Source organism: Vigna unguiculata, chromosome 1 (assembly GCF_037176805.1).
Source record: "Vigna unguiculata cultivar grain cowpea cultivar isolate G323 ecotype 2 chromosome 1, ASM3717680v1, whole genome shotgun sequence".
Lineage (NCBI taxonomy): Eukaryota > Viridiplantae > Streptophyta > Magnoliopsida > Fabales > Fabaceae > Vigna > Vigna unguiculata.
Genome location: NC_140792.1, coordinates 12,283,119 through 12,293,033, shown reverse-complemented (window position 1 = coordinate 12,293,033; position 9,915 = coordinate 12,283,119). Strand labels below are relative to the sequence as shown.

Genomic DNA, 9,915 nt, shown 5'->3' with positions numbered 1-9,915 from the left:
AAAAAGTTTTTTAAAATCAAAATCATGACGGAACTTTTATATTAAAGTAAACAATAAAAACCATTTTAGTGCTGGAAAACTTAATAATTTAACATCGTTTAAAAATCAAAATAAGAAATAATTAAAAATTCTAAAATATACTATGTCTCAAATATTATGATTAACCCTAATAATATTTAAACAAAAAAAATGTCTAATAAACTTATTATTATGGAAATTAATGTTCAAATTTCAATTTACTGTAAGTAAAAATATATAATAAAATAAAATAAGAACACAATCTCTGGCCGTACATTTTCATTGTTCATTAATTTTAAAAACATTAACCAATAAAAACTATTATTATTAATTATCTGCAGTCATCAAACTTAAGCATATATGTTTGGGCTTAGACAGATATGGCAATAGGGCGGGACGGCGACGAATTTCGCTATCCCATATCCATCCTCGTAAAAAAATTCATCCCCATTCCTATACCTAAACTTAATGGGTATCAATCTTTTGTCTCATCCCCATCCTCATCCCCACCGGATAATGAGTATAATCTCGTACCCATACACGTACCCGCTTTCTTACTACTTTAATATTAATTTTAATTAATTTTTATGAAATAATAAAAAATTACGGTAAAAAAAATATAATATTATGAAATATTCAATATTAGGAGGATAGTTGTTTCTTCGATATCAAATACTTTGAAATAAATTATAATTATTTACATTTTATATTAGAACTAGGTTGAGACTCGTGCGTATGCACGGGTCATTCTTTTTTCTTTGTGTTTTTGGTTTTGGATTTCACATTTATTTATGTTTTATGTAAGTAAATATGGAATTATTTGATTAATAGAAATTTTAATTATAGATATTGGTTTTTAGGTAATAAATTTAATTGAAAAGGGAAAATATTATTATAATATAATATTTTTTTCACAACAGAAGTAGTATTATTATGTTTATTATTTATGTTTTCGAAATATGTGGCGTTTTGTTATATGTGGCGTCTCGATTTGATTAAAGGAGGAAATGAAATGTTGGAGTAAAAGAGCAGAGAAACGATTTATTAAGTGTATTGTTCGGTTTCTGGAAAGAAGAACAAAAGAAAACCCTTCAAAGTCCATAGGTCTGTGTTTCGTTTGGGCAGAAGGGAAAATGTCAGGTTCCAAACATTTGAGTTTCAAAATTTTTTACCAGAACTCGGTCATGTTCTTGGATCCTTCTGAGGTTAATGTTAATTCAGTTGTCTGTTTTTTGTTTTTTTTCCTTTTTAATGTGATTTGGTTTGAAAGCAATCGTTTTTAATGTGATTTTGTTTGAGAGTAGGAAATTTCTTAAAAACAAAAATTATTGAACGCATTCCTTTCTGTTTCTATTTTTCCCAGGATTTTTTATTGTTTGATGAAGGCTTCTTCTTGGAATGGGGTAAATCACTAGTAATAGGGACAAACTATTTTTCTGATCCTTCGGGAAATGTGCTTAACATTAAGTTTGATGAAAATCTGGTGGCATAGAGGAAATTTCGTGGTGTTTTTCAGATATTAGGGTTCTATAATTTGTGATGCATGTGTTACGTGTGCACTCTGTTTTGTGGAGATAGGTACTTTCGGTTAAGAGTCTTTGACTCATATTGGAAGGAAGTTGAGTATCCTGTGGTAGGGCAATCAAGGACTGGGATGACCTATGATCCTTTGGGTTCACCAAGATTTTTTCAATGTTTTAGAGTGAAGTTGCTGCGATCGACGGTAAAGTGTTATATTCCTTACATAGTTTGATTAATTTTGTGCAGGTATATCTATATTTACTAATTTTTGATTTACTTGTATTGCTTCTGAACAACCATACATTCTTCTCCCAGAAGAATTTTAGATGTTTTCTTAGGATGAACTAAAACTTGATCGTAAAGTTGAACTTTATGATCCTCTTAGGAAAAAGTTTGAGCTGTCTGTGGATACAACAGATGTAGGCACTATTGTATTGTTTGGGTTGGCGGAATTTCTGAAGTACTATGGGTTCAAGAAATATTTTTTCTTACATTTGAGTTATGTAGGAAAAAATCAATTTATCCATAAGTTTTTCTCCCCTGAAGGAGTAGAAATTGTGTACTGTAGGGATTCAGTGAGTGGAAATGATATAGAGCATGATGTTGTTAATGAACCTGATGGTAGTGGCATTCCTGATAATGCTGATGTTAGTGCTATTGTTGATAATGCGTCACCTATTAGTGATGATGGAGTGGTGGAATACTTAACTCATTATGATGTTCGAAGTTCATGTTTGGTATACTTTATGTTTATGGATGTATATTTCTCATAGTTGTATTGTTATGGAATTGGTCTTGAACAGAGGAATTTTTGTTTGCAGTATCTGAATTCCAATTTTGCTGGACAGTTTTTGGATAAAAGCCGCAAGAGCTATTTGCTGATAAATGAAACTGCTATATATTGGCCTTGTTCAATTCGTTGGACTGGAAGGAGCAATTTTGAATGCTATCTGACGTGTGGATGGAAGACGTTCTGTAAGGACAATGGCTTAGCTGCTGGTGATGGCATAAAATTTGTAATAGACGATGATAAGAAAAATATCATCCATGTTGTAAAGGTTTAGCTGTGTTGGTTAATTTATTTTTTTGCTTTTTTTGCAAGGACAATGTCTATTTTGTGAACTCGTGTTTAATTGTGGATTGTTATTTTGTTGAATGATGATATTTGACCAAGTAGTCGACGTTGATATTTGACCAAGTAGTCCAGGTTGATATTAAATATCGTTAAAATGTTTTAGATATTGATTGAGACTATATGTAATAATATTTCATTACTTAAAATGGTTGACGTGGTTTTAATGTAGTAAGTAATAAATTATCTGGTATAGAATTGTTTAATTTTTGTTGGTATATTAACGTGGGCACTAAATTACTTGAATGTAACAATTAAAATAATAAATTGAGCGGTACTAATTAAAATAATGTGTATTTTTGTATAATTTTGGATGTTATATAAAAATTGTAGAAGTTACAGAGAAAATTTATTAAAAAGAGAATTAATCCCAAAAATTAATTAATAAAGCAAAGCTTTGTAGGAATGTGATGAAAATATTTAACTGCAATAATTGATTAATAACGAAAATTTTTAATCTTAATGTTAATCAAATAATTAAGTGCGATGATCCAGTTGTGTACCGATATTATAGTCATGGCTAATGGTATATTTGTAGCTAAGACTTGTGGTGGTGTGGTTAGTGAAAATTTGGATTGGGTTCTAAGTTGACGTACCCCCAATGGATCGTGAAACAAAACATACTGGAAGATGTATGGTTGTAAATAAAAGCTGGACTTGAAAAAAAAACTGAATATAATAAATTTTATCGTAGTGGTGCAGAAATCAATTTTGGTGGTGTTGTTATCAAACTTCAATATAAGTTAGGTACGTTTGTTGGTTTCAGTTTAAATGCATTGTCATGTGTGGTGCAATAGGACAAAATAATGGTCAACCTGAAAAGATTCTAAAGTAGTCATTGGTCACGGGTTCATATAGGGGAAATTGTAAGCTTTTGGGAACAATTGAAAAGTTGGAACAATGGAAGGAGCTTGATATCTGTTTTGGTGAGTTCTTGTGGCCTCAATAACGTTGAATTGGTTATTCTTTTTTTAATCTCATATTGATCAATTACTCTGCAAACCATATTAGACGGGATCTGGATGTTTTTTTTCAGAATTTATTGAAGATTTTTCGTTTTTGCAGTTAAACTTGCGAAGAGACATGTATCATTGTTTGCAATTGGGATTTCCAGGTTTTATCATGGGTAGATCTTGATAAGCTTATTGCAATGGTTCTTTCTAACTCGAAAGGTAAGAATTTTTATGCATCTTTGGTAATGTATTTTGGTATCACCTATAAACTTAAATAATAGATCGAACTTCTTTGTATGGAATCGGAATACAATAATATATCTTTTTCTAATCAGTTCTTTGACAGTCTTGTACAAAATGTTTAGTAAATAGTAAGAAAAGATTTTGTCTTAAGACAAACTATACATTTGGGAACACTTCTTTGTATACAACATTGGTTGTTGTATTCGAAGGTTTGTTGTCCTTATCATGGATTAGGATTCTTAATCCAGATTTACTTTGAACTCGAGAGACTGCAACATATAGCTGACCGTGACTAAATACCGGTGTCGGTAAATACAATCCAACAAAACGTAGTGATTGACCTTGAGATTTGTTTATTGTCATTGCATATGATAGCATGATAGGAAAATTTTTTCTGATTAGCTTAAATGGCCATGGGGATTGTGAAGGGGACATTGACATTCGTGGAATATAAATGTCTTGATTATCTTTATTACCTGTAATCATCTTAGCTCCAATAACATGGTTTGCAAGTCTTGTTATTATTAATCTGCTCCCATTGCACAAACCTTCTGCTTAATCCAAGTTCCTCAAAAGCATTATTGGTGCTCCAATCTTCAGTTTGATTCTATGGTTAGGAAGGCCAGACGTAGAGAGAGAATTTAGGAATTCGGAAGTTATAGTGTTGTAGCTATCATTTGAAGCAGATTCTGTTTCATCAATTGAATCGCAACTAAGATACTCATTTTCTTCCCCTGTATTAGTAATAACATTAGTCACACTAAATTTCCAAATTATAATCATCAGTTTGGGGATGTAGATTAATATACCTGGAATTAGTGATAACATGTATTGATTGATTTCATTGACTGTCTCAATCCTACTTGCCAATATTGCCCTACACTATAGATAGGACTCGTCCGTATGGTTTTGTATCAAATTTGGGTAAATGGCAGACACAATTGCTTCTATAGGATCATTGAACTCTGAAATTAGGAATTCTTCAGGTATTTCAATTTCAACTAAACCGTCATTAGGTTCTTGTAACTTACCATCACCAATTTGAACAATCCTGTCTGAGAATTCTTGAATCTCTGATGCAGTAGTTGATTGTAGGCCTTCTTGTAATAGACACATGTTTTTTATCAGTTTTAAAACTTCACAGTGATCCCATATATAAGATGAATTAATTGTGGCGTTGACAATATCTGATCTGGACCCTCCTGGTATAATAGGTAATATTTGCCTAAAGTCTCCTCCAAATACTATGACTTTTCCTCCAAAAACTGAACCTTCTTTTGTAATACCGTTCATTATGTCATTTAGAGTTCTATCCAGAGCTTCAAAACAAAATTTGTGTGCCATAGGAGCTTCATCCCAAATAATTAGTTATGCTTTCTTTAACAACTCTGACGCTTCAGATCCTTGTGAAATGTTACAAATTGAATGTTCTAGTGTTGGAACCGGTATCTTGAATTTAGAATGTGTTGTTCTTCCCCCTAGCAATAATAGAGAAGCTATTCCACTTGAAGCTATTGTGAGTACAATTTTACCTTTGGAATGAACTACTGCTGAAAGTGTCTTCCACATGAACGTTTTGCCAGTTCCACCATACCCATACAAAAAGAATACACCTCCTTGTTTATTAACAACTACTTGCTTGATCTTTTCAAAAATATTTTTTTGTTCACCTGTAATTGAATGGTTATTCAAACTGATTGTATAATGTAATTCGATTTAATAGTCAAGTACAAAAAACGATAATAATACTTAACTTGTCATGGATTTGAAATTTGATTGGAATAAATGTTGTTGGTCAACAGTGTTATTGTCAAGTTCTGCATATACCAATCTATTTCCACAATTTTGGGTAACGAATCCATTTGGGTATGGCATTGTTGGGAAGAACTTTAAACTGCTTCTATTAGATTCCAAGATCTTTTCAATCTCAATCAAGGTTAGATTTTGGATTACTTCTGGAGTAAGATTCAGTTCTGCACACAAAAACATTATGATATTTAATTTTGCATTATATATTTATGAATACAATTTATTGGAGCTAACCTGAAATTCCTGCTATTATTCTCTCTCGGTAGAGAATTCCATCTGTTAACCACTCCACTCCCATGTCTTGTTCCATAGGTCTTCTGGTCGATTAATACTATTTGACAACATGATAGTGACAAATAATTTTCTTAGATAATGTCCGGAACCCCAATCCTTTGCTTCTTTTATAGCTTCAACATATTCTGTATCATCTTCTAATATTCCTAAAGCTAAGCAAGCTTCTCTAAATGTAGAATATATTACATTGTTAATTGTTCTGATATCAATGTAGGATGTTGGTCCTCTTACATGGGTTAGCATTCTTCTAAGATAAAATACTTCTCCAGTACTTGGAGGAACCCAAATCAGTCTTCCAATAGTATTCCCCATTTTCCTTGGTTTCCAATATCTATCTTTCTTGACATATACAAACTTAGAAACAAATTCAGCATATGTTAATTCCCTGGCTTCTGCGTATTTCTTATTACATTTCATCCAACCTATAAACATTGATTCTGAAACTGTTGTCTTTCCCATGATATCATCAATCACGTCATCATCTTTAAAGTATACTGCCTGTTCTCCAAAAAGATGGAAAAACAATCTTTCTACTGCTGGATTTCGTCCATGAATTGGAAACGAAAATATTCTCCAACATGCTTCACAAGGAGATACATATCTGCAATCAAGATATTGCTTGATTTCATCTATTGGTTCTTTGTTCAAAAAGAATTCATTTTGCTCGGGAACTATAGCAGCCGTTATTCTGTCATAACCCTTGTTGATATATTTGAATAAGTACTTGATGGAAGTGCTACGATTACACCATTCAACATTTATATGTGCTTGGTACTTCAACAACAATTGTGGATTGTAAGGAACCACAGAACGATTGTCAAAGCAAACCCCATTCTTGGTTACTGTTAATGAATCGTTCCTTCTACGATAATGAGGAAAACCATCTTCTGATATGGTAGTTGTCCTTTGATATTTTTTTGGAAATAGGCGTGAGCATTTCCGTTTTTCAGGCAAGGCAGAGATTTGTTTGACATTCCACAAGGTCCATGAATCATGTGATCTTGAACACATTTATGCAATTCATGATTACTTATTGGACAAGGGATTTCTGCAGATATTACCTTATCAATATCATCAGGAGTTGGGTATTTGCTACTGGGATGCAAAAAAATCAGTAGGTGTGCATGAGGTAGACCACGCTTCTGAAATTCTATGGTATACATGACTGCAAATGAAGCAAAAGACATTTATTCACAAAAAAAAAACAATCCAAACTGATTTGATAGAAAACCATATTAAAGAACGATGATTACAAAAAGGGATGGCTTACATGCAATAGTTTTGCCTAGTAGATGATTCTTAGTTAAGTCTGTCAAAAGTTGTTCAAACTTAATCTTGAAGACCCTTGAAACTATATCAGGACGGTCTGTTGGAGATAGCTTTAGCTTAGCAAGTAGTCTGGTTATTTCTAGCCATTTAGGATTGCATGTGAAAGTTATAAAAAGGTCTGGGAATCCCATATAACTACAAATAGTCATTCCATCAAAATATAGTTGGTCCATGAATCTGCGACTACCAATAAAAGATGACGGAAGAACAACCCTCTTTCCTTGTTGTGATCCTTGAGTTTGTGAGCTGGTGGAAGCCTGACAGAGGTTATTGTATTTATCAACCCTTAACTTCGATGGATTATATTTAATGAATGACAATCTTTCAGACTCCATCATTGTATATCCATCAACTATGAATTGTTGAAAAAGTCGTCTAGATCTAAGCAAAGTTTGTGCTTCAGATTGTCTCGTTTGTAATCTAAAACAAAACCATTCCCTAATTGTGAGTCTGTTCCTTTTGTTGTTGAATCCTGGTTTTTGTCGATGATTGACATCATGTCTATAACCATCTTCCCCATATGGGAAGAGTAAAGGATATTGAAATCCTAAATTGCTAGTGTGCAATTCATTTATTCTTTGCAACTTGCCAGACTGCTTTTCCATTATTTTGTCAACAGATGCTTCTTTAGTAAATAATAAAGTATAAAATTTAATTTAGAATGTATAGTCATATGCGCAGAAATTTAGAAACTACTACCTGTACCCATATTTTCGATTGGAGTACTTGTACTTGGACATATTGTAGTATCCTTTAGTACTCTCTGGAAAGATGATTGACCTATGGATCCAACAACCTCAAACTTTCGAAATAAATTTTGACGATGAGAACTCTGATGAAATAATCTGTGGTTCATTTCGTTAGTTCTTCTCTGTGGTGGTTGACCTTTATAATAGCCACTGATATCATTATGTGTTGGAGTATCTTGATTGAGGAAAGCATTCATTATTATATCATATAATGGTGTGAAATTCCTTTTCTTCCGCTGTTCCTCGTCAAGTAGGAGACTTTGAGTCTTTTGTGCACACTTCATTTTCTTTTGTTTTAGCACTAACTTTCTCTTTAGTCTTGCATTTGCACAACCTAGATTTGATAGCACCTTCGAATCACTCATATTGGTTACTATGGCAATAAAAGTTGGAACTGAAACAAAAGCAATTTGCACATTCACATTAATCTGTTAAAGGTAAAGTCATTAATGGTGTACATAGAGAACTTTAAAATTTATCCCAATACACAAACACATTGACATAACATAAATGTTGAAAAATTAATTCGAAGATGGAATAAAGACAAGGTAGATGTCTAATATGTGCAAGAACCAAACATTAAAAATAGCATTTAATCCATTTTTGTACCTCACACTTCATTTACTTTACTGGTTGGCTACTTGATCCATTACATTGCCCGCTGTTGTGTGTATTAGTTTTTTTGATGTCTGAAGCTTTGAAACAGAACTTCCTAAAAAAGCTTTTCGTTCACGGTCCATGCATAATGCGCGCCAAAAATAATTTAATTATTAAATAAATTTTATGAAATCCTTTTTTATAGAAATGATTGATTGCATGGTATGGGGGCAGTTCGACTTCTTAACGCTTTTCTAGAATGTACTTGATGTAAATGTCTACATCCATTAATTAAGCTTTCATTTCTATGGTTTTTTTTTCAATTAAAAAAAATAAGTGTAACGATAGAACGTTCCATTTGGATAACCCCTTGCGTCGTTTCAGCATTTCTATATTCTTTACTTTTTTCTGTTTGGCGACCTCTTCAATGGTGACCTCTCAGGAAAATGAAAATAACTCTGCAAAACGTTACTCCTTCAAGAACTGGTTCCAGACTTCAATGACTTTGGTTCATCCACAATGGGTAAGTCTTAAAGTTGTGATTTCATTTACTTTTAACGCTTCTTTTATTGTTAGATTGCTGGAAAAATCAATCTTTCATGAAATGTTCAACCATTAGACCGTGTATACTTATCACTTTTCTAAAAATTCCATTTTTGTTGGCTTTTGTAATTGTTTGTAGGAATTCGTAGAGTTTGATGAAACCTTCTTTGCTTACTGGGGACAACACATGCTAATGGGCCCAATCTATTTTCGTGATCTGGTAGGAAATTTTATTATGGTTGAATTTGAAGATTCTTTGATGGAAAACCGCAAATTTCGGATAGCTAGTGAACTTGCAAAGTTTTATAAGTTGGATGATCTTTACTGGTTAGTGATCATTTACTATGGAAACCGGTATTTCCAATTTAGAATTTTCAGTTTACCCATGGAAGAAATATATTATCCTGCACCCAACATGGTTCCTATGCCGCAACACACTTTGTCTTCTTCAAGGTTTATGACTTGTTTTAGATTCGAGATATTGGTATCTGAGGTACTATTTAAAACTTCGAATCATTGTATTTCATTATCTGAAACATTTGCTTTAAATGATTTGTTTATGTTTAACTTGGTTGCAGAAAATCATTCGCCTAGACGACTCCTTTGTTATTTTTTGGGGACATGAATTGACTATCAACAAATTTAAACTTATTGATCCGCGTCAGAAGAAACATGATGTTAGTATCCAGAAATTAGAGAATGGAGATTTTATAATACATAAAGGTGT

The 9,915-nt window shown here is 32.5% G+C and overlaps 1 pseudogene; it reads right to left on the bottom strand.

Moving 5' to 3' along the window:
- Positions 1-4,023: 4,023 nt before the first annotated feature.
- On the bottom strand, positions 4,024-7,904 carry LOC114188328 (uncharacterized; annotated as a pseudogene).
- Positions 7,905-9,915: the final 2,011 nt, after the last annotated feature.